The 26,917-nt window shown below is 44.1% G+C and overlaps 1 protein-coding gene across 2 annotated transcripts in view; it reads right to left on the bottom strand.

The window, feature by feature from the left end:
* fat3a (FAT atypical cadherin 3a) overlaps positions 1 to 25,694 on the bottom strand; it is a 220,568-nt gene extending 194,874 nt beyond the window's left edge. For both annotated transcript variants that reach the window (XM_080428619.1, XM_080428620.1), the window contains exon 1: positions 25,595 to 25,694. The gene's annotated coding sequence lies outside the window, so the exon portion shown is untranslated. The remainder of the gene's footprint in view (positions 1 to 25,594) is intronic.
* Between the last annotated feature and the right edge of the window lie 1,223 nt (positions 25,695 to 26,917).

The raw sequence follows: 26,917 nt of genomic DNA, 5'->3' as shown, positions 1-26,917 counted from the left end.
TGTTTAAAGACAGCTGGAAGCAGAAAATCTTGAAGCACTGCTCTGGGTTTGGGGTTGTTAAAAGAATTTCCTGCATTTTATGGGCTTTGGCTTACTCAAGACTTAGCTACTCAAAAAGGTAAGTACATTTGAAAATGCACACACTTTTCCTTTTCTATTAGCAGTCTTTAATAGCGTTCATCTGCAAGTAATGTACTGTTCAAGTCAGTTATTGCCTTTAGTTCAAGCCATGTATTGTTATTCAATGCTGTTCATTCACAAAATACTAACATAACTCTGCTGTTGCTCAAAACGTTTCCACATTTTATCCCTCTGCCGTTCAGCTATGGCCAGTGGTGGAAAAAGTACTCACATTTTTTACTTAAGTAAAAGTATACTGCAATGTGGTAAAACTGCAATGTAGAAGTAAAAGTCCAGAATTCAAAATGTCGTACAAAAGTATTGGTATCAACTTCAAAGTACTCATTATGCAGAAGGTCCCATTTCACAAGTTTTCAAATGTATAAAATGTATATAAATCATTTGAAAATAGCAGATCTACAAGCTCACAATGGGTCGCTTCGTGACGCATTGTGAGCTTGTAGATCTGCTATTTTCCAATGGTCTAAATGTATATAGGGCTGAAGTGTATGTTTTGTAATAATAATCAAAATCTACAAAGTAACTAGTAACTAAAGCTTTCAAATAAATGTAATTGAGTAAAAGTACACTATTTGGATCCGAGATGTAGTGGAGTAGAAGTAAAAGTATTGGCAATTGGAAATACCTCAATATCGTGCCTAAGTACAGTACTTAGGTAAATGTACTTGTGTTACTTTCCACCAATGGCTATGTCTAGGGTATAGCTAGGCTACTGCACCAACTAAAGCACAATTCCTCTCACTCTTAAGAAAGTCTTTTTGTGACTGTCCAGCCCGTTTGGCCCCTCTCGTCTCGGCTCTACATTATTCATGGGGCCCCGGTACTAATGCGTTCGTGTTTCGTGGCTCCTCTCTGCCACTGCGTTACGGACCATTTTAACCCATTCAATCCGGGAATCACTTTTTTTTATTTCTTCTGTGCCACGCTATGAGCTTGTAGATCTGCTATTTTGGGAAAATCGTGAACATTTGTGCAAATCTTTGAATATATATATTATTAAAGCGAAAATCTTTGCTTCTAAGGATTCTGCAAATATCTTTTTTTAATTTATTTTTTAAACTTATGTTGCTAATAATAATATCAGTGGTTCTCACTCAAAAGTATTTGTCCGCTGACCCCATCTCAAAATATGTTGTTCCAGGGACCCCCCAGAAGCAAAAATTTGAGTTAAAAAAGATTTGAGTTAAAAATGTTTGCTTTAAAAGAACATATATACGGGGCGTCCGCTGACCTAGCGGTCCAGGCGCATACCACATAAACTGGTAATCCAGCATGACAGCATGTCGCAGTTTCGACTCCCGTTCCCGACGACCTTTGCTGTATGTCTCCCCCCCATCTCTCTCCCCATTTCCTGTCAGCCTACTGTCCTTTCCAAATAAAGGCATAAAAGCCTAAAAATATATCTTAAAAAGAAATATATATATATATATATTCAAAGATTTGCACACGTTTTCAAGGTGTTTCAAAAATAGCAGATCTACAAGCTCATAGCGCGGCACTCGAGTGCCGCGCTATGAGCTTGTAGATCTGCTATTTTTTTAATAGCCCAAAGTATAAAATGCTGGTTAAAATCTAAAATGACAGATGCTTTCCCGGTCTTAATGGGTTAAACAGAGGCGGGGGGGGGGGGGGCATGATGAGCCAAGCTGGCCCGGCGTACTGTCTGTGAGCCGCCGTGTACATTAGCTCCGCTGGGGGCTCCACTCAGTTAGCTAAAGAGAGGCTGTTTTAACATCCACTACAAGCACGCGAGTCAAGGATTAGCCACAGCGGACCCGATATTCATGCAAACTGTGAGTCAGATGACATTTAGGAGCTTGACTGACAGAATAGCGGTGTGGGAAGGGAAGGGGAAGGGCTTGTGCACTCGGCAGGCGTGCGATACGCTAACACGATCCAAAACAAACACGCAACAAGTGACCTGTTGGCCACTTTCTGCGCCCTGAAATGGTTTAACCCGTTCAAACCGGGAACGCATCTGTGTAACCACTTAAACCATCATTTTATATTTTCGCTGCTCAAAAATAGCAGATCTACAAGCTCATAGTGCGGCACCAAGTGCCGCGCTATGAGCTTGTAGATCTGCTATTTTTTTTTTATCTTCTGGGGGTCCCTGCCTGGAACAACATATTTTGAGGTGCGGGTCCGCGGCAAAATGCATATAATTTTGGGGGTCCTTTACATGAAAAAGATTGAGAACCACTGACATAGAAACATAGGATTTTTCAGAAAACTGTTAAGATTTAGAAGACATTTTTAGAATCGGCTTCAGGTCTTAATGGGTTAAATAAACCGGTTCAAACTAACATTTTCATTCACCCGATCATATGCAGTCAAATCGGTCAGAAAGTAACATATTCCTCTCTCTCCCTCTCCCTCTGTCACACTCTCCCCCCCTCCCTCCCTCCCTCTCACACATAAAGGGTGGAAATCTAATTCAGCCAGGGTTCCAGATCAGAGGCGTGTGGAGGTGAAGAGGTCGTGGCTGGCCCTTATCGCACAGCGACCGGTTCTGGCCTCCCTCAGCACTCCCCCCAGCCCTCCAGGAATGGATTGGAAACGGCTTCTTCTGCGACGAGGAAGAGAGTGAGGGGAAGGCCTGGGCGGCACGTCTGTTTGCTACAATTTGTGGCCAATTTTTCATGTTTCTGAACACATTGGGTGGCAAAAACGTAGATATACGTTTTTGCTAATGATCTACAAGCTCATAGTACGGCTATGAGCTTGTAGATCTATTTTTGAAAAATCTTGAATTTTTTTGCAAATCTTTGAATATATACATTTCAAAGCGAACATTTGTAACTCAAATCTTTGCTTCTGGGGGTCCCTGGAACAAAACATTTTGAGATGGGGGTCCGCGGCCAAATACATAATCTAAAAATGTTTTCTAAATCCTAACAGTATGTTTCTATATCAGTGGTGCTCCAACTTTTCCATGTCAAGGACCCCCAAAATGATATGTATTTGGCCGCGGACCCCCCATCTCAAAATATGTTGTTCCAGGGACCCCCAGAAGCACAGATCGGAGTTACAAATGTTCGCTTTAAAACATATGTTTATATATATTCAAAGATTTGCACACATTTTCCACGATTTTTCAAAAAAATAGCAGATCTACAAGCTCATAGTGCGGCACTCGGTGCCGCGCTATGAGCTTGTAGATCTGCTATTTTTGAATATCCAAAAGAAATCTTAAAATGACACACAGATGCGTTTGCCGGTCTTAAAGGGTTGTTAAACTGACACAGTCATCAAGCCACTCCTGATGTTTTGATGCACCCGGTTCCTGTGGTGAGCAGCGGGATGTGGCACTGGGTCCAAATGAGCTTCTCATTAACACAGAGAGAAGGAGCTAGGCGGGGTAATGGGAGAGGGGGGGGCGGACCAATAACCAGAGGCAGGGGGCTGGAGGATGAGTGTTGACGGGAAGAGGGTAGGACGTGAGAGAGGGAGTTGGATAACAAGTAAAATGAGAGAGTGTAATAAGAGGCTCAGGCTAGAGGGCAGCCAGAGGAATGGGGCAAGATGGAAGGTGAACACAGTGGAGATAGAGAGGGGGATTTTTAAAATCTTTTTATACCCATTAAAGGGATAGTTTTTTCTATTGATTAGTCACCCCATGGAGACTTGTCGCATTCCTAAGCCAATAATTTGATGACCGGCAGCGGTTCCGGTAGGAGACACAAGGAGTCTCCTTTGTATCTCCTACCGGAACCGCTGCCTACCGGTCCGCTGGTCATCAATTATTGGCTATTATTAGAGCTTGTATATCTGCTATTTTTTTATAGCCTAAAGTATAAAATAACGGTTAAAGTGGTTGAAATCTAAAGTGACACAGATGCTTTCCCGGTTTTAATGGGTTAAGGAAAGAAAAGTAAAGTGGGGACTGGACTGGAGTACACAAACAGGAGCCATGTGGGGACCTCAATGTCACCTCAGGCCCCCCTGCATAGAGTATTTGAATCCCGCTGGGCCCCGTATGAGCCATTCCATGGGTATATGGGTTGGGCCAGCTTGCAGAGGGAATTTTCTAAGCGAATGAGTTAACCTGTACAATACAAGGCATGGGCTTCAATTGTCTGTGCCACAAGCCAATGCACAAACAAGCCTATCTCCGTCTCCAATTATTCCCTCCAATTAGCTACAGCTTATAAGTGGATTCATGGAATGGAAAAATGCATTGCATGAAACATCCATCTCATGTATGTTTCATTTCACGGGGCGTACGTGCACACCACTGCCATGATGTTATTTATGGTTCGCACTTTCTGCTTACCAATTAGTTGCCGCCAAATAAGCGTTCAGAAGGCAAGTTGAGGAATAAACAGCCACTGAATAATCGAATAACTTACGGTCTCTAATTGAGTTTTCGAATGCCTGATATGCACTGTATAATATCTATTTCAGAGAACTGTGTGCATGGGTGAATGAATGAATTTATTTAGTGTGTGTGTGTGTGTGTGTGTGTGTGTGTGTGTGTGTGTGTGTGTGTGTGTGTGTGTGTGTGTGTGTGTGTGTGTGTGTGTGTGTGTGTGTGTGTGTGTGTGTGTGTGTGTGTGTGTGTGTGTGTGTGTGTGTGTGTGCACATGAAATACCTGCAATTAGGCAACAGTATGATCAAATTAATGAAATTGTTTAGGCTGTAAATGGTAGCTTGCAAAAGTCTTGCAGCTTCAGATGATCAAATGGCATAATTAAAAACTTTCAGACACCTCTATGTTTCACTCGCCATTGGCTACAGGCTAACAGCTTTCTCTTGACTCAACATGGTCTGGCTGTGAAGGCGAAAGAATGAAACATAAGAACTGTTCCATCATCCATCATTGTAGCTGAACAAGATGGTCTTCTTGAGCTATGGCTCAGGGCAGTTATCACTGTAGTACAGTAACATCAGATGGTCAGTGCGCACCTGTTGCTTCTTTTGAAGACAATAATAGTGACAGTTTTTTTTGCATGTGTTTTGAAGACCATTACAGTCCCATCCTGACATACAGCGACGTAAGCGAGTAAGCGAGAAATACATTTAAAGACATATATTTCAACCAGACTGTCACAGCACATTGTGCAGCAATGATGTCCAACCGTCAAATGTTTGCTTGCCGTTCCTCTAGTCTATTTTGAGCGAGTGTTTGCGGCCATGTTCCGACCCCAAACCATCAGTAGGGGGTTAAGGAATTAATATAATGAAGATGGACCTCATCACTTACAGACTCACATTATTTAGTGTGCCCACTAAGCAAACATCATAGGGGCGGCCATAGCTGAGTGGTTAGTGAGCCCGCCTAGGGAACCAGCTGGCCCTGGTTGCCCCAGGTTCGATTCCAGGCTATCCCAGCATATGTGCCGATGATATGAAATTTGTCCCTGAGCAAGACTCTTAACCCCAATTGCTCACAGGTTCTCATTGGAAACAAGACCGCAAGGACTTTCATGAACGACCTGTTAAAAGGAATTATCCTAATCATTCCACCAAAATCCCTGCTGAGAAATTGCCAATCTGGCCAATTCGTATACAGGCCTGTCTTTGATCATGACTCCTCCGTAGCCATCTCCCCACGGTGAGAGACTCTTGACTAGCTCTCCACTATCAATGGGAGCGATACCTCTGCTTAACCCAACCTGTCCTGAAGCTCTCCCGAGTCCCCTGGCCTAAAAATCAGACATGACAGGTCCCCCACGCCGGCTCTCGTGCACGTCCCATCCCACTCACTCCCAGTGGTATTCTAGCTCTTATTGATGCCTATAGTGCTGCAAATCAGGCACCTAAATAAAATCAAGCACCTCATGATCCTCCTCCGCTGTCCCTGTACTTCAGCGACATCATCATGCCATGCGATCTGGGCTGTCAGAAGTGGTTAGTGGGCGCCGTGCCACAACACCAGGCTGCTGCATGCATGCATGCATGCTGGGGGGGAAATAGGCTGGAGGAAGCGTGGCAAATGGTGCAATTGCATGACCAGATTGGATTGGATGGGTCTCATAGTGCACCATACATACCCATGTGTACATGAACTGCTACACGTGTGAGGACCACATTAGGCCTGTCACAATTATTACATACCGGTAATTGTCTAATCGCAATGATTTGAGATAATCACAATTATCTTTGCATAATCGTCATAATCGTTTCCATGTTGAAAGATTTTCACACATTTTCAAATATAAAAAAAGCAGAAATAGCAGCTCTACAAGCTTGTAGATCAGCTATTTCTGCTTTTGTATAAACATGTATACAAATTATCAAATATGTCAATAATTTCTTTGTATATTTCAGTTATTCGTCAAATCTGCCCCGTGCAATTTTTGATTACGAAGCCTAAAAGGCTTCATACTGTATCAATGTTCAATGCCACACAAACAATTAAATCGTATTTGTTTGAGTGACAATTAATCGTCAACTTAAATTTGTAATGGTGACAGCCCTAGACCACATGATGCATCTTGGTGTGTTATTGCGTTCTAAGGGGTTAAAGACCGGTTAAAGACCTCGGTATACTCAGTGAGAAGTAGAACCTTTGGACCACTGCAGACAGAGCATTGTGGAGCAAAAAAGACACGGTCAGATGTGGGTTAAGGAATTAATATAATAAAAACATGGTGCTCGCTGCAAATGCACTGCATATGCGTGTGATGCACTGTGTATTCATTTTGTTGTGAGATTGCAAAAGAGACCATAAAGGAAAGAGGACACACTCCAGCGGCGCTATTCCACTTGCCCATTCTGAGAAAGCGCTTAGGTTCCATTCATGGCGAAGAGCGATGCAAAAAAGTAAAAGCGGTGCAGTAAATCACAGAAAATCACGACTTTTGCGCTGCAGCAGTGCGATGAGACGAAGCGCCAACCAACCAGATGGAAACGCACTGTGGTCTGAGTATAGGCATGGACTAGGGGTACACTCAAAGGTGACGTGAGCGTTTCAGACGCTTTGCACACTTCCATTTAGCGGGGGGAAAACGCTTTGGGGGAAGTCACCGTTGTTCAGTTGCCTGTCGTTTGCTTGCATCAGCCTCTGTGTGTGGGATCGGGGGTGGGGCGAGGGGGCGGAGGGGGGGGGGCGAGTGGGGGGGGAGTGAAATGTGGGCAAATGAGGGCAGTGGGATGTGAAGAAACAGCTCCCAGCCTAATGAATACATGCAGAGTAAGGGAACAGACAGAATCAGAGGAGAGAGAGGTTGGTTGGGGAGGGTGTTAAGAGTAGAGGAGGGGCTAACGGGAAGGACACAATCGCCAGTGTCTTACCCATTATCCCTAAACTTCTTTGCCATTTTTTACTATTTTTTTAAAACATTTTCAAATTGTTTAAATAGCCAATCTACAAGCTCACAACGTGTCGATGTAGATCGGCTAGTTGAACAATTTGAAAATGTTTTTAAGAATAGTAAAAAATGGCAAATAAGTTTATGGATAATGGGTAAGGCACCGGTGAAAATAGGGACCTATAGGGGTCACATACTCAATCCAGAATGCAAGAGGTCAGCCCACAGATGACCCACAGGTTTGTGTGGCTATGCCACCACTATACCCATTAATACCCAAAGGTGACTTCACCACTCCTTATTTGCTGACTCACCCCTTGGTCACAGTCATATTAGCAGTTAGAAGGAGCATTCACGGGCACACATAGCCGTTATAAACTCCCAGTGCCATCTGTAGAGCAAACTATAGTGCTCTGCCAGAGGTCTTTCGTTCATCACCTCAACACCACAATGGCATGCCATTAAAGCTGCTGCCAAATGCAGGCGGGCACTGCATAAATAACATCAATGTTGTGTGATTTCTCCAGTCCCAACCGCAGGGAGAGTATGGGGGCATTTTAGACTTTGGCAGCCAAAAGTCCTTAAAATAAATAAATAAGAGCAAACGAAGAGAGAAAATGAATTAGTGCACCATCAATGGCACACCATCGGTTTCCCTCCACAAGCTGCTCACTCAAGTTTACCGATTCAATTATCCCTCCCTGACAAACGGGAGGGCATAGATATTCAAACAGTGAGGGAGAGCGGAGGAGGTGGGAGTATAGAGGGGCATTTGAAGAGAGAGGATATGGAGATGATAGAACCGAAGATGACTTTTGGTATTTAACCCATTGAAGACCGGGAAAGCATCTGTGTCATGTTATACTTTGGGCTATTCAAAAATAGCAGATCTTCAAGCTCGTAGCGCGACACCGAGTGCCGCGCTACGAGCTTGTAAATCTGCAATTTTTTGGGGGAATAATCATGAAAATGTGCGCAAATCTTTGAATGTACTGTATACATTTTTTTTTTAAAGCGAACCATTTTGACTCAAATCTTTGCTTCTGGGGGTCCCTGGATCAAAATGCTTTGAGATGCGGGTCCGCGGCCAAATACATTTCATTTTGGGGGGTCCTTGACATGAAAAGGTTTGAGCACTGATATAGTAACATACATTTTTTCAGAAAACTGTTAGAAGATATATGTGTAGAATCGGGCCTCGGGTCTTAATGGGTTAATTCGATACAGGGGGGGAGAGAATAAATAAAAATCAGTGATACTCTGTGGAACTGTTTAAAACGGTGGTTCTCGACCTTTGCTGGATCAGGGCCCACTGGAAAATAATATTGAAAGCATTCACGGCCCACCCATCAGCCATTCATTCGGCTGGCGTGTCAGGTGGGTGGGACGTTTATTTTTATTTTTAGAGCATGTTTATTTTAATAATCAATCAATCGATTGTGGTCCACCTTGGATCAATGGAACTAACGTAGCATGGAATCACTTTTTAATATTAATGTTGTATCATTAGAATCTTAATGTTTTGCCAATTATTTAGGGGCCCACTTGCAATACCCTCGTGGCCACAGGTTGAGAACCACTGCTTTAGGAGAACAGAAGGCAAACTGGGCTTTCACAACAGACTGGGTTTTCCTGGAGGACATGGCTGCACTCTGTTCCAAACAGTAGTGCGACTAGAAAGCAGCACACAAATTCCTTTTAGTGCACAAAGTTCAACATAATTGAACTTTAACCTCTAATCTGACCTCTATAAGGCATGTCCAATGGCATACCGGCACTGACCGAGGAAGAAGTTTTATGCACCACATTCCAAAAGCAATACTTTTACTACCAAGAGGAGAGAATAGAAGCTCAAAGAGTTACAATGGTATAAGATAGGCTGAAAGGATGCAGATATCAGGTTAGTACATTTATGTTGACTAACAAGCAGGTAATTCAAAACACTTTTTTCTTCGTCTGGCTTGATGTCAAAGTAAGACTATTTATGAGGCTTCATCTGTTAACCCATTCAATCCGAGAACGCATCTCTGTCATTTTAGATTTCTTTGGCTATTCAAAAATAGCAGATATACAGTGCCGCGCTACGAGCTTGTAGATCTGCAATATTTTTGAAAAATCAAGGAACTTTGTGCAAATATTTTAATACATATTTGAGTTTTTTTTTAGATTATTATATTATATATATTATATCTCTTAAATTTGAGATTTGAGTTACAAATATTCGCTTTAAAAAAAGATATATTCAAAGATTTGCACAAACTTTCACGATAAAAAAAAAATCACACCCAGTGTGAAGTGGGCGGTGTGGTCATCACAGTGGTCATCATAGTGATGGAAGCTCACTTCAAAAAAATATGGATTTTTTGAAGTGCATAATCCTATTTATAGGTTATTAATGTCATCATGTGTCTCGCTAGCCAATCACAGTGCTGAATAGAGTCAGCCAATAGAGTCAGCCAATCACAGTACAGCTAGGGGTGTACTAATGAGCCAATCACAATACAGCTAATGAGGTGTCCCAACCCCACTTATAGGGGACTAATCACTAGAACTGTACTATAAACCTGAGACTGTCTGTCTGTATCCATCTTTCTCCTCGGTGGGTTGTCCAATCAAGCTGATGGCACATGGGCATGGAGCATTGGCATAGAGGGGACTGACGAAAGCTCATTTTTCCATTTCCCCAAATGTAAGCTTTTTATTAGTGTTCTGGCAAGTCTGAAAGGACCTGAACGTGGTGTAGCGCAAGAACAAAGATTACGGGAAGCAGGGACTTTAACGGGGACATGGAGAATGTGAACAATAGCAAGTACATGAGTGAGTAGCAACAGACTAAGAAATGAATACTGAAATAAACATGAGCTGCTGCTGGGTTCCATGTGTCCATGTGTTCATGCAAAACACTACACCGACTCGTTTTTTTGGCCGAACGACAAGTGTTGACTTTCAAAGTTGTGTGTGACCCTGGTTAGTCATTGTAGCGGAGGCAAGATAAACTTAGACTGTACTAGCTATGAAAAGAGGGAGAAACTTAAGCCTCTAAAAGAGTGGCATGCTGTGTGTTAAGGATTCCCACAGCCGGTTTTGGAGAGCACAGGTGTACCGTCTTTATTGCTATTTTAAAACTATGGTCAAGCAAATGAATCATCACACACCGACCGACGTAACATATCCACTGGACTAAATAAACGTATTTAGACATAACTTTCGAAACGAGAGCGCATTGCAGTGCCGACTTTCTAAAAGTTTGGACAAGTCTTGTGTGCTCACACATTATCTGACCTTTCAGAAATACAAGCCACAACACACACACACTCACACACACCTCTCCAACTCAAAACAGCGATGATAAGGTTGTCACCTTTTCAGAAGCTCTCTCGCTCACTGTGAAATATCACCAATAGAATTTGCAGGAAAATTGGCCTGAAATGTCAGGTTACAGAAACTGTCCATCTTCGTTTCAGTGGAAATATCAATAGTCCTTTTCATTCCACTCGCCATGCACTAGACGTAAACAATGATCTCCATACACTACATAAACACTTTGTTTTTGTGTTTTATAATTCTGACAGATACAAATATATGTTTATGTTCATACATGGATTTTTGTCATCAATTAATCGATCAATCAAACCCACAAGAGCTAGGTAGCCTTACCAACGCCACTGAGTTTGGCCTGTGTGATGTTGGTAAATCTGCTTTCTCAGTTAACCCATTCAGACCGGCAACGCGTCTGTTTGTAACCACTTTAACCATTATTTTATACTTTGGCTATTCAAAAATAGCAGATCTACAAGCTCATAGCGCGGCACCGAGTGCCGTGCTATGAGCTTGTAGATCTGCTATTTTTGAAAAATCATGAAAATGTGTGCAAATCTTTGAATATATATTTTTCGAACGAACATTTGTATTCAAAGATTTGCACACATTTTTACATTTTTTCAAAAATAGCAGATCTACAAGCTCACAGCTCGGCACTCGGTGCCGCGCTATGAGCTTGTAGATCTGCAATTTTTTAATAGCCAAAGTAGAAGATGATAGTTAAAATCGAAAATGACAGATTTTCTTTCCCGGTCTTAATTGGGTAATTAATGGGTTAAAGTAGTGGGGAATCGGAATGCCATACCCGCAAACATTAGAAACTCACGAAGCTTTGCCGTGTTCAGCACATAATGTGTCACCACCACTGATTGCCTTGTTTTTATTGCATTTGTCATGCTGATTCACATTGATGGACTGTTATTCTGTGTTGGGTTTTTTTGTAGTGAATTTGTGGTTTTGTGGTTGTTCTTTGTCTACCTGAGCTGCCCAGGGACAGAGATGCTAATTAGCTGCTAGCTAACTCTAGTGCAATTACTTGTATCATGCGCTGTCCTTGTAATAATAAAGGGCTTTTGCCCTCGAGTGCTCTTTTCTTCCCATTTTGTTCACCTCTGATCCATCAGACCTTTCCATTTCCACTTCATATTACTCAGAGCACAGCACTGCTGTGAAACCACGGCCATTTCTCAGCCAGGAGAGTATAGGCTCCCACAACCAGGATGTAATTTAAGCTATTTCCCTTTCTCCATTTTCCATTTCACCACCACTCTCTGACTGTGCTCTCGCTCCACCCTTGTGTTTCAGCTCCATTCCAGTCTTACAACCGGACGGTGCCATACTTTATTTACGTGACACGAACGCGCCGTGACTGTTTGCAATCATGACGCCCCCATTTACCACCCTCAATTAAAAAGGGGGTAATTGTAATTCCTGATACAACTTTGACGGAGCCAATAATGTGTGAAAAACGCTAAACAGACCCTAAAATCATTCACTGACAAACCTACAATCCAACACCCGTTCCTATTCGCGGGGAACCTAACTCGATGCGTTAACCCTTTTAAGACCGGGAAAGCATCTGTGTCATTTTAGATTTCTTTGGCTATTCAAAAATAGCTACAAGCTCGTAGCGCTGGACTACGAGCTTGTAGATCTGCTATTTTTGAAAGATCGTGAAAATGTGTGAAAATCTTTGATTATATATTTTTTAAGACATTTTTTGAATCGACCTCAGGTCTTAATGGGTTAATTGTGTGGAAATGGCTGGCGAAGATCAATCAAATTCAGAGCAGGGCTGGTTTAAAATCAATCGCTGTTTTCAGAGTCACATTTATAGGCATCGATCAATGCTAAGTGTGACCTCTAGGCCTGTATTGGATGTGTATTGCCACATTAACCACATGGCAGTTAAATCATTGATTGGCCAGGTGCTATCCCCGGCCCCGCTACTTGCATAGCACACTGTGACAGGCTAGACAGGACACATGGGCAAGTTCTGTACTGCTAATCCATAGACCTGATGATCATTCCAATATAAAGTGGTAGCCGTTGCTTAATTGGGTTCTGGCAAGCCCCTCTGTGTCCAGTGCTTCGTTGTAGGCCAGACTAGTGAACCCTTATTAGCCAGGGAAAGGCTATTAAGTCAGGGAAAGGATCCCTGGCGGCTAATAAGCCAAATATGCCTTAATACATTATAATTGGCCTCTATAACTATAACTAAAAACGCCTTAAATATTTTATTTTATAAACGGTTCATCTTTTACTCAAGAGGGACAATGCCCCGTCGCAGGTTGATGATGTCATTTGTCCGTGTGTGGTACAGCCACAAAATATTTTAGTTATAGAGAGAAATTAGAATGTATTAAGGCGCATTTGGCTCATTAGCCAGGGATCCTTTTAAATAGTCTGCTGCCCCCTGAAAAGGATCCAGTTCAGTGTTGCCAGGTCTGCTTATCATAAGTGAATTGGGCTTGTTTTCCTGTAAGGTCGCTTGTAAATATTGATTGTTTCGGGTTGCGTTTTTTCAGGCTCGTTTCTAAAGTGTAGTTGCTTATTTGGGCTCGTTTCCTAATGTTGTTTTAAGCAGTTCTCAAACATTTTCATGTCAAGGACCCCCAAATTCATATGTATTTGTCGCAAAGCTTGTAGATTGGCAATTTTCAAATAAACAAAGTATAAAATAGCGCTTAAGTGGTTAATGTATGTTTTGTAATAATAATCAAAATGTCCAAATGAACTGAAGTTTTCAAATAATTGTAGTGGAGTAAAAAGTACGATATCTGCCTAGACTAGACGACTAGACATCGAGACAACCCATCCGACGCCGAAAGAATTGACTTTCGTACATCCCTAGAAGATCAATCTCTCCTCCATCAAAAGGTTTTGGCAAAGTAGCATCGTTTTGGGGGATGGAGGGTGGGGGGGGGGGGCGGGGGGCTTGGGGGCAGAGGGCTCAATGACGGGTAATTACCGCTATCAGAGCTTACCCACGCCAAAGTCACATCTCTGCCTTTTCCCTGGGGCCTGATTAGAACTACACTCTGGTCCACTTACACTACGTCTCTCACTTACCCCCCAATTCTCCCTCACTCTCACACACACACACACACACACACACACACAGTAAAATGATACATCACACCTGCAGTGATACAGTGTACCAAAAGCAAGCCTCGTGATGCTTTACTCTGCAGAGAGGGAGGGGGAGATGAGAGGGAGGGACAGGCGTTGTGTATTAAGGGAGAGAGAGAGAAAAAGAGAAGAACAGAGCCCTGTGTGACAGAGTGAAAGGCCACAGGACTCAGACACAGGGAGGGACTCTGCAGAGAGAGCCAGGGAATGAAAAGATCGTAATATACTGTTGATGATTAGATCCAAAATTAAATGGAAGGTTGCCAAATCCTCCTGTTGTGGACGGGGCCCACAGAGAGACAGAGATTGTCGGCTACCAAGAAGACAGTGAGCTATACGGGGTATTTGTGATGAGAGAGAGAGATCTACAGGCAGGGGTGGATAATGTACTCACATTTTTTACTTAAGTAAAAGTATCAATACTGCAGTGTAGAAATACTCTGTTACAAGTTAAAAAATACAAAAGCATTGGCATCAAAATGTGCTTAAAGTACCAAAAGCAAAAGTACTCATTGTGCAGAATGTCCTGTTTCACAAGTTCAAAATGTATAAAAATATTTCGTGCGATGCATTGTGAGCTTGTAGATCGGCTGTTTTCAAATGGCCGATAGGTATGTATATGTATAAATGTATATATGTATATAGGGCTGAATTGGTTAATGTATGTTTTGTAATAATAATCTAAATCTACAAAGTAACTAGTAACTAAAGCTGTCAAATAATTGTAGTGGAGTAAAAGTAAAATATTTGCCTTTGAGATGTAGTGTATTGAAAATGGGAAATACTCCAGTAAAGCAAAAAATCCTCATAAGTGTACTTAAGTACAGTACTTGAGTAAATGTACTTAGTTACTTTACACCACTGCTGACAGGCCACACTAGCTCAAGACAACTTGGTTTAAAAGCCCATGCTTATTAACCACTTAAAGGGGTAGTTCACCCCCAAAATAACTTTTTTTTCTATTGATTACTCACCCCATGGAGCCTTGAATTCATGGATATTTTTTTGTTTTTGTCGCATTCCTTCCTTTATTATTTGATTATAATAAATTTAGCCGCATTGATTCCGGTAGGAGACACAAATGCATTTGTGTCTCCTACCGGAACCAATGGGGCTAAATTTATTATAATCAAATTATTGGCTTAGGAATGTGACAAAAACAAAAAAATATCTATGAATTCAAGGCTCCATGGGGTGAGTAATCAATAGAAAAAAAGTTATTTTGGGGGTGAACTACCCCTTTAAGCCCTGTCTAAAATCACTGTATGATGGACAGCGAAAATAGGCGATCTACAAGATCACAATGTGTCACATCGCATTTGAACATTTTGGGCAAAATTGTTGCCTATGATCTAGGCAACTGCCTACAATAGGGACACCAGTTTGAAAGTGGTTAATCACGGGCCGTACGGAAAAAGTAAATGGAAACCGACCAAACTGATACAAAAATACATTTAAAAAAATCATAATTCACAAGTATAATGTAACCACCGTGGGAAGCCAACATCTAACACTCATCCCAAACACGGGAATCCTCCCTTGGCCAAGGAGGATTTTAGGCTTCTGGTCTTCAGGCAGGATTACTCTGCTACATTCACCTTCCTTTGACCCTACCCCACCACCGGGAAACCTAGTCCCCGAAGAGCCCACCATTGTAACCAACTGGATTCGAACCTGGCTCTCCTGCTTGGGAAGCCCAACATCTACTGCTCAGTCGAGAGGGAATCCCCCCAGGGCCAAGGGAGGAGACATATGGGCTTCTGGCAGGATTACTCTGCTACATACGCACGAAAACAAGGGCGGACAGGGATTCAAAACTGAAGGGGGAGGATAGACAGACAGACAGACAGACAGACAGACAGACAGACAGACAGACAGACAGACAGACAGACAGACAGACAGACAGATGGGGAGAGCGGCAATAGTGGAGAAGGTGGTGGGTCTGCCGCAAAGGATGAAAAGCAAAACAAGCAGGAGTGAGAGACAATGAGATGATGATGACCATACCGAACGCTGACGGGCCACTGCATAATCATGCCCGTTAGATCTATGTCGAGCAAAAGCCTTTTCACTCGCATTGCTCCATCTGCCATGATGAATAAGAGGCTGCGTATGTGTGTGTGTGTGTGTGTGTGTGTGTGTGTGTGTGTGTGTGTGTGTGTGTGTGTGTGTGTATTTTTTCTTCCTATTTTTATACCGTGCCTATGATCCTGTTCAAAAGGGGATTACAAACACACTGCGCATTAAGCCGATTTAACCATTTAATTACCTGTATCTGACACAGTAAGATCACGGGTAACACATGGGACTTACACGCGTAATAAAACCATATGGGTTATGAGCCATCATCAACACAGCCTGCATCAGTATCAGTATGCTCCTGTTTGTCTCTTCACGGCGCTCCCCAGGGCTGTCCTTAGTCTGGCTCAATGACCTCTGCGATTAAATGCACCAAAACATGAACACCCCAACACACATACTGTACACGGGCACACACACACACATACGGTACACAGGCACACACACGCACACAATAGATAGAAACAGACCTCTGTACACCCACACACGCTTATGTGCTTACACACATTAAGACGTTGAACCCCACATAAACCTCGGCTATATGTAAACAGACACGTACATGCATGTACACACACACACACACACACACACACAACACACACACACTTAAACCCGCATCTCCAGAGTCTCGTGGGGCGAGCTGAAGGGCTTGTGTTGGCGTTAAGTAGAAAGGCCATCTTTAAACACACAGAGAGCAGGGCTACAGCATAACCAGAAACTGCATGTTCTCTCCTGCTTTAGCAACAATATCATGTTGAGTAGATATCATGTTCAATATCATGTTGTGAAAAATTCCCCAAAAATGCAACATGGAAGATGAGGTTTTCTGAAATATTTTCATTATGTCTGTCTGTCTGACTGTCTGTCTGTTAGCAGGATATCGTGAGCAGTTATGAACAGATTTGCACAACACTTGGTGGAAATCTTGGTCCTGGGCAAAAGGAGAATCATTTTTAATGCCGAAATGTGTTATCCTGCTTTTTCACATTTCTTGTTTTCTCCTTCTTCTGTCAAACAGTAGGCGGCTAACAGTAGGTGTTGGTTGGGGTGCAGGTGGCAGACGGCGTGCACTCTCTCACTGCCTGGACCTGACAGGACTTGCCGCCTTGCCCCGACTGCAATAACACAGCACGAAGGCCAATTACCGTTCAAATAAACACCAGCGTTCCACAGGCCCGCGACACTGGAACACCCCCCCCCCCCCCCCCGCCAACACCACACACCCGCCTCATGTGTTTACGGAGGCTCCCTAAGCTAGCCAGCCTGCAAACGGCCCTGGCCGCCCACGCGCTCACCGCGCACATTGTGCAAGGCAGATGGAATGATATATAGAGAAACGGATGTCGCTCTGAGCTGCGTATCCATTTCTGTCACTCTCTCTCTCTCTTTCTCTCTCTCCCCCCGTCTCCCTCACACAAGCATGCGTACACAAAGTCATCCGTGTATGTACTGTGTACAGTTACTAGCTGCTGAGGATACAGTGTGCACAGCCTTCTCTTTCAGGGTTGAGTACACACAGACACACCCACTTCTGAATGGCACAGTAGAGAACAGCAAACAGACGGGCCTCAACACCCTCCATCTCACACACACACACACACACACACACACACACACACACACACACACACACACACACACTGCACAAGGTCACCGTCGCCATACGCACACACAGTCATCACAGGCGCATGGCTCTCTACAGTCAGTGACAGGTCAAAATTAGGACACACAACACAACACAGCAAACGCTCCAGCTGACTCTGCACTTCAAGGCAGATAAATGGACTGAGCATTTTCTACTCTTCAGAATGGTCAGAGTATGCCGTTTTGCTGCCTCAAGGGACCCTGCGACTGAGGAAACACACGGAAAATTGCACGCTAATACTCACGGCCCATTTATCTTATCTTGCCCGTTCTCGAAGCAGCGGACCTACGGTAAAGTGAAAGCATGCGCCACCGATCAATGCAGCCTTTTTTGGATTTCATAAAGAACTGCAGGGAGAGGGGTGGAGGGAGAGAGAGAGAGAGAGAAAGGGGTAGAAATTGTTAAGTAAGTGTTCATAACTAAATCACCCTTATCACCAAGGCTCATCAAACGGCATTCTATTTGGCAATCGATCCCAAACAAGCTGGTGTACATTACAATTGTTTAAACTGAGTGTTTTTTTTCCATTTCCTGGAAACAAGGCATCTTGCTCTGACCAACATCTGTCAAAAAATAAGAAAAGAGAAAAAAAAACCTGCAATGAATCTCACGGCTCCCAAGGTTTCGGGTAGATTGACGCGCAGCAGCCACCAATGAAACGGCCGAAGGCCTTTCTGTGGCTCAGTTGATTGAGAGGTGTGCCCGGCCCCTGACAAGCTGCAGCACTCTCAGAGAAAGGACAGGAGTCAGGAGTAGTTTAACTGACAGTGAATCAACAGGCTGACCCAGCCATGAGTAGCGGCTCATATTTGTTACAGGCAGCAGCAGCAGCTCTACCGGTGTTACAGTATATGGCTCTGTGCCAAAATTACCTTTTTTTTCCCCACGGTTAGAAACATGAAGACCTGCTTTTTTTCCCCCCGCTTCTCCTAAACCCAACTCCCTCCCCGTCTCATTTTGTCTCTGTGGACTTGGTGGTGAGTCTCGGCTAGCCCGTAAACAACACGCCACGCAGAGATTTCGCTCCACCGTACTCCGGTTTCCCTTTGAGTTTTTCATTTCATGGGCCTATCACTGTAATTTGAATGCACAGCGCGCTGCTGAGCAGGGGAAATCATTACAGGAAAGAAGCATTTTTTTCTCAAATAATAATAGGAAAGGCTGGGAATTTTTTTCACTCCACTGGAGAAACAAAAAAGCAGCTAAGGTTTCTAAAGGTGAGGCCCTCCGTACCCACGACAAGAATGTGCATAGACCTGTGCACAGGTGCAAGGCCCGCTATGTCAGCACAATATTCCCATTTCAATGTTAGGAGGACCGCAAAACTAACACCATTTCCCTGAAATCGTTTGTGGTAAAGAAAGAAATAATAGCCTACTTGGGACTAACCAAAAAAATGTACTAGTTTTGAGAGGTTGCCACAACATTGAAGCCACAACATCGAAGGTCAAATGGAAGGAACAAAAGGAGAGCGTTTGCATGTTCCATCGACATTACGAGTGTCCCTGACTGGTTAGTGTGGATATTGTAAATGGAACCACTGCTGCACTTGCAGTCTGTGACCCGCTGTCCTCCAAGCAGGGAGTGGTGTGGTACTCAACCACATAAGGGCTGAGGGGATCAATATACCCATTTGTTCTGGTACTGATCCAGTACTAGAACAGATACGTATTACAGGCATGCAGGAGCGTGTTTAAAGGAATTGGGGGAATACCAGTGGCATGAATGATACGGCAGTTTGTGTTTGTGTATGTGTATGTGTATGTGTATGTGTGTGTGTGTGTGTGGTGTGTTCAGTGCATCTCCATCCACCCAGAGATACCGTCGTCCCTCATAACGATGTAGAATAACCTTTTTTGTTTCCAGTTCAAATTGGACAGAGACAATGAGTAGAGAGACAGGAAAGGCAGGAGAGAGAACGTGGGGATGACATGCAGCAAAGGGCCTTGGGTGGGTTGGGTTTCAAAACCTGGGCCGCCCGCAGCAAGGACTTATAGGCTGGACATGGTACATGCTCTACCAGGTGAGCCCCAGAGTGCCATGGTACACGCTCTACCAGGTCAGGTGAGCCCCAGAGTGCCCCTTCACCTTCCTAACAAAGGGTTCATACGCTTTACAAGTCAATACAATAGCAAAGACTTCTGTCTTTTTCACACAGCAGCACACATACTGTATCTCTCCAACAGAGAAAAAAGCTCAGTAGGCGTTATTACACAAAAGATTAAATAAAGAATATTGGTCTACTGTAATTACAATGACTATTTAGGCATTTAGCAGACACTCTTATCCAAAGTGTCTTCTAAGTGCTTTTTGTCAGCCTTCACTGAACAGCAAAAGGCTGATAATTTCATCAGTGCTTGCCTGGTACAAGGCAACATGTCTGCTACAATGAGACTCATGGCCAAAATCAGTTATCAGCGGTGAAAAAGTGGCATCGGTGCATCGTTAATAACGACGACAACCCATTTATATAGCAGTTCTATACGTCTTTTCTTACATGCAGAAGCCTCCCGCTATAGGAAAACCTCAATAACTGCAACAAAGCATCTCATACACCACAATCTGCCATGCCCCACTGACCACTTTTAAGCCTTTTGTACACCTATCCTCTTCCACAACAGACCATTGATGGCAAGCCAACGCTGGAGGTGAAAATATGAACTCGGCAGGTTCAAATTAATTACGGTTGAGATTCAAAGGGCCGCTTTTCCGCAGCGGCAAGTCGACAATCATCCAATAATTCACAGTAACCTCTTTGTCATGTTAAATCATGTCCACTGCTACTCATCCGGTGCGTCAGATTTGGTTCGCGTAATGCCAGGAGTCCCTTTTCACATGCACATACACACACAATGGAAGATGAAGTTCTTGCCAAAGTGTGCAGAAAACATCAATTAAACCCATTCATTTCTTCTCCCCCCCAAGCCACTGCTATTGCTGACACGAGTCATTACTGGTGAATGAATAATTGTGGCTCTGCTCATGTAATTGGCGGATCATTATTTACGCTGGTCTGTCTTCGGAGATTGTAAGGTACACTTCAAGTCAATTCCCTAATGTGAAGGTCCCAAACCAGTGTTCATATGAGAATAGTTTTGCCATGGTTTTTTCTCTGTCTGTCTGTCTGTCGTGTTGGTGCAAGTGTCAATACAGTCAAGCATGAAGACAAGACAAGACGAGGACGCCTACACACCAATTCAAATAATGTACAGATAAAGTGAAATCCCAGTTACACTCACACAAGTACACCATATCCAATATCTGCAAGAGTTGTTGCTAAATTCCTTCAGCAGGACACAAAGTAACCCTGTCTAGGTGTAATTGAGTTTAGCACCGTTTTCCAATTTCTTATAATGTGTAACTCGGCCAAAACAAAATGAAATACAATAAAGGCCTGTCTGTGTGCGTGCGTGCGTGCGTGCGTGCGTGCGTGCGTGCGTGCGTGCGTGCGTCCGTCCGAGAGAGAGAGAGAGAGAGAGAGAGAGAGAGAGAGAGAGAGAGAGAGAGAGAGAGAGGGGAAGATGAGCGAGAGGGGAAGATTAAATGGCACTTTAAATGGCACCTCAAGTAAGTGTTGCATAAAGGCTAAACATCACCAGATAATTGGTTGAATCCAACCGTAGCGAACAGAAACACACAATTTTGAGCGAAAGCAACACTTGACTTCCTATCCTTCTCTGGAGGTTATTCCAGACTACTGTTGGACCTTTAAGCAGGTCCGCAGGTCTGTACTCACACACATTATTATTAGGGTGCAAACACAAGGCTTGAAAATTGTAATGGGATGATAGTGCTACATATAGCCTACTACACCCACACATACAACCAGACACACACACACACCTCATCTCCCAACCTGAACCTATCACAAGATAAATGGCTCACACTTTTGGTAAAGGACAAATTGAAATGCCATGCAACAGGCCATTTATTTAGCACACACACACACACACACACACACACACACACACACACACACACACACACACACACACACACACACACACACACACACACACACACACACACACACACACACACACACACACACGTGTGGCTTGGAAAGATGATTTATATCCCTCATGACATGCTCATCATGAGGGGTAAAGGGTTAAGGTTAAAGAACACAAGTGCCTGCCTAGGTTCACAAGCTCGCAGTTGTCAGGCTACGGAGAGTGTGAACAAGCCCTTCGCCTGCGGTCTGCAACATATCCAGTGTCATAATCGTCCTAAACAGTTTGGTGAAAATGTGTCACAGTGCCGTTTTGTGTTTGTGAATAATGGCTGTCTCAAACACTGACTGCTCTGTGTTTTTTTTTTTGCCTGGCAGGTGTATTATCATCATCACGCGGGGGGGGAGGTCTCCAGGCTAACGTCAAACACAATGGCAGGTAGGCAAAAGCTTCCAGTAAGAAAATTAGAAAGGGCTCTGGTGTGTCGGTTGAGAGGAATAGAGAGAAGGTGGGGAGGGAGCGAGGGAGCGAGGGAGGGAGAGAGGGAGGGAGCGAGAGAGGGAGGGAGACAAGAGTGAGAGAGAGAGAGAGAATGAGGTAGGGCAGTGTGATACAGAAAGGGGGCATTTGAGGATATTAGAGGAAAATACAGACAGTGTGGCAGAGTGCGTAAGACGGAGAAGTAGGCTGGGAGATGGTGAGGGTTTTGCATGAAGAAGATACAGACAATACCACTGGACATCTGGACTGACTGACTACTGGGTTTAAGACACAAGCTATTCAGGAGAATTCCAGCAGTTGCTGAGAACAATAGCTGGCACACACACACACACACACACACACACACACACACACACACACACACACACACACACACACACACACACACACACACACACACACACACACACACACACACACACACACACACACACACACACACACACACACACACACACACACACACACACACACACACACACACACACACACACACACACACACACACACACACACACAAGACAGTGGGGACAAAACAGCAGCGCACAACAGGCAACCCCCAGCCTGGAAGGAGAGGGGAACACTGGAGAACACACAGCACCCCCCCAACGCACTCACACAGAGGAGGGAGGGGGAGTAAGGGGGGGGCTGGCGGCCTACAGAGTGTTGGCATTTGGCACGAACAGACGCTCACAAGCCCCTCGGGAGACCCCAAAGATGAAGGGAAAGTGAAGGGAGGGAGGGAGAAGGGAAGGGGGATCTGTTCTGTGCATATAGAGTGGAGGAGGAATGGAGGGAAAAGGGGGGGGGGGGGTCGTGGTGATGCCGTTTTCAACCGGCCTGTGGAGTGAAGCACGCAGAGGAGGGAGAATGACAAGATCGAACGAACACGGAGGGGAACACGGAGGGGCCTCTTTGCCCCCCCCCCTCCTCCATACATATACATATATATATATATATATATATATATATATATATATATATATATATATATATATATATATATATATATATATATAGATATATGTTTATGTTTATATATAGATATAGAAATATATAGAGGTCAGTGTGTACAAGCAGCGGCTAGCCCACACATCCCACAGCCCATACACACGCCCTAAAAGAAAAAAAGAAAAAAGGGGGGGTGGGGGGGGGGGGGGTCACACCGAATTCATGCAGGCAGCAGCAGTAGTACACCAGACACCGGAACAAAACCTCATTCAAACCCCAACCACGGCGCTGCCACTAAAAGCTACGCAAGGCGTGGCAAGGCTACAGGCTGGACTCCAACCACGCTAGTGAGAGAAACAGGTGGAAGAGCCATGGGGAGGTTATATAGCGGGAAGGGGGGTGTGGGGGCAGAAGGGGGGGGGGGGGGGGCAGAAGCCAGAGGAAAAGCAGTGTGTAATGTAGCCCAGCAGAGCAAGTCGATGGACAGCTGTTTGGCAGCCTGCCTGCAGAAAGGTGAGACTGAGAGGAGAGAGCACGGAACCTGAGGGGCAAAGTAATAAGCAGAAAGGATACAGGCAGCAATGCACGGCGTGATGGATGGGTATGCACAGGTGTGTACGTGTGTGTGTGTGTGTGTGTGTGTACGTGAGTGTGTGTACGTGAGTGCGTGTGCGTGTGTGTGTGTGTACTGTGTAAACAGTGTTGCAGGGGTACATGCATACAAAAAGACTGGATGCATGCTTGATATCCCATTCAACGCAGCATTATCGTAATAACAGGCTCTTTTGTCATCTGCAGTAGACACCGTATTTACATGGCTTTTGCAGAGAGGTCTGATCAAAATGATAATGGATAATGATAAATCAGACCGACAAAGCAGAGAGAGCTGAGCTGATTACTGAGTATGTAAGAATTGCCCCTCGCTATACAGACATTTCTCACACAGCCTTTCAGAAGAGTTGTACCCAGAAGAGCACAAGAACATAATAACAAACATTATAAGGAATCTCTTTCCTTGTGTGCCAGATCAACATGTATGTAGCTATGTACTGTATATACAGTTACAGTACCTAAGCACATTTCTTGAAGCCCCAGGCGTGTGGCAGAGTCTCAAACAGAAACACAAACCCCAGTCTGTTTCCACCAGTCAATACGTGTCTGTCTGTCTGTCTGTCTGTCTGTCTGTCTGTCTGTCTGTCTGTCGATCTCCATCTGTCTGCATACAAAAATGAGCTACTTGGCATATTCTTATCTCAAAATATGAATCTGCTGTAATATTTTATTTCAGTCGACAGCTTTGAGTACTCTAAAAAGAGAGAACGGTAGTATTATTGATGATAGTAAAGGTGGGAGAATTGCAGCTGCATAGAATATTAATAGTGGGTTCCGGCTGGTTGCCACCACATTTCTCTATAACAAATGTATAGTACTGATTTAGAACAGGAGTTTGCAGCAGAGCAAGAATATTAGACTGGGTTTGGGTGCAGAAAGGAAGAAGAACAACCCTTTTCTCTTCATTTCTTCCACCATCGCATAGGCTTATAGTGCGCCTTGCAGTGTATGATTATACCATGCATTTTGCTCTCTAAAGCAAAATGCTGATACTGGGGGTTTTGCCATAGTCTATATATAGGCTGATAGGTTATCGATAAGGATGCACCTGCTCCTATTGAATGCTAACCACTCGAACCCCAGCAGTGGGGAAAGCTTTGGCTGAAAACAGCAGATCGGCTATTTGTCAATCGGCTATTTTCAGCGAAAGCTTTCCTCACAATAACAGAAAAGGCACTAGTATAGAGCACTCAGTCAGTGTAGTATAGGATGCGAATCCTGTGCATGGAGCCCGTTTTTAAAAAGCGAGGCAATACCCTGATGCACTGACCCATACACAACACAACGATGCTGACGACGCCAGATTTTCTTGCGCTTTCTCTCACCCCCGCAACACCACGCTTCTCCTTCACACACACTACCCGACAGACACCGTCCCATCCATCCATGCACTTGAAAAGTGAATGACCTGCAGTGAGAGGCTCTGTTTCTACTAAACACGCAGGAACACAAGCAAACAACTTTCCCTCTTCTCTTCGCCCTGCCTGCGGCAGATGGGGGGGTACGGGGGGGTATGGGGGGTACGGGGGGGGGTACAGGGGGACCCTCTTCGCTATTCAACCATGCACACACTCTCTTTCTGCCTGTCAATTCCGAACCAGTGAGCACAGTTCATGAGGGATGGGGTGGGGGGGTTGGTTGGTTCCCGGGGGTGTGCATGTGCATTTCCCCGCAGAATATGTTTTATACATTGTATATGCATTCCGTTATGATGAAGTGGCAACGAACGCGTCCCGTTTCGTGCAACAAAAAAAAAACGTGCGTTCATTGATTCACAGCTTTGGGGAAAAATCCGTTTACCGCAGCATTCCTCTCATTCAACCCCCCGCCGCAACGCTCAGCATCGGCTGAGAGAGAGAAAGAGCGACCGTTGCTAAACGTCATGACTGGAGCCTACGAGCAACTTTCACTGTCCTTTTCCACCGACCACCGCTATTAAGTGATTCGTTCGTTTGCATAGAATCATCAGCATAAACACGCAACACAAAAAAAAAAGACTCACCCTTCCATACTGTGATAAATATCCGTTTTTTTTCCGGTGGGAACTCTTTCCTAGTTAGAAGTATCCATAGAAGTTTAGAGAGAGAGAGAGAGGTCCGGCTCGGTGCTTCGTACGGACGGCAGTGTGCTCTCACTGTGCTGTGCTGAGCAGTTAGTGCGGCGCTGCTGTCTGCTACCGCTCACACACATGCACTGAGAGGTGTGGGACGCGCGCAGTGTTGCGCGGGCACAGCGCAGCCTACCGGAGCGGCTTGCTCCACAGAAAATCACTGCTGCTGCTGAAGTCGTGGCACACCCCCCTGCATCAACAGCCTGTGAGTGTGATGATCAGTGCTTCTCAAACTTTTTGGTTTGTCGTAGATCTGCTATTTTTGAGTAATAATAATATTAATAATTAATAATATAATATAATATAATATTAATAATATTCTTATATAAGCGAACATTTGTAAAATATTTTGTTCCAGGGACCCCCCCGCCCCCCCAAGCAAAGATTTGAGTTACAAATGTTCGCTCATAGCGTGGCACTTGGTGCCACGCTATGAGCTTGTAGATCTGCTATTTTTGAATAGCCAAAGATGCGTCCCCGGACTGAATGGGTTAATGTGAAGGACACATGTATTTGCCCAGGGACCACCCATCTGAAAATATTGTGTGCCAGGGACCCCCAAGATGTGTTGTTAAAATGTTATATTAAAAAAAAACTCCACATGATTTTCCACATGTTTTTCTTTCTTCTGAAAATAGCAGATCTAGCTATTTTTGGTGAAATTATTTTGATGCTATATTAAAGGACAACTTCACCCATTTTGATATCTTAATATAATAGGTCCTCATAGGTGTGTTGAGGTAGCCTGGTAACCCCCCCCCCCACCCTTCAAAATCTCATTTGCATTTGATTTAAATGAGAGGGAGGGTTTACCAGGCTAGTGTTGAGGAGGGCTGTGAAGATTTCAAACTTATTTTTTGGGTGGTGTAGCCGCCCCTATAAGTGGGGTTGGGACACCTCATTAGCTGTACTGTGATTGGCTCATTAGTACACCCCTAGCTGTACTGTGATTGGCTGACTCTATTGGCTGACTCTATTCAGCACTGTGATTGGCTAATGGCTAGTGAGACACATGATGACATTAATAACCTATAAATAGGATTATGCACTTCAAAAAATCCATATTTTTTTTAAGTGAGCTTCCATCACTATGATGACCACTGTGATGACCACACCGCCCACTTCACACTGGGTGTTATTTTTCTTTAATGAATGTGAGAACAATATGGCTTCTATTTCATCATGCTAACTTTCCAAGAAATGCTGCCATTAAAT

Source organism: Gymnoscopelus braueri (genome assembly GCF_963280865.1).
Source record: "Gymnoscopelus braueri genome assembly, chromosome: 5".
Classification (NCBI taxonomy): domain Eukaryota; kingdom Metazoa; phylum Chordata; class Actinopteri; order Myctophiformes; family Myctophidae; genus Gymnoscopelus; species Gymnoscopelus braueri.
This window is presented reverse-complemented; position numbering and strand designations above follow the sequence as displayed.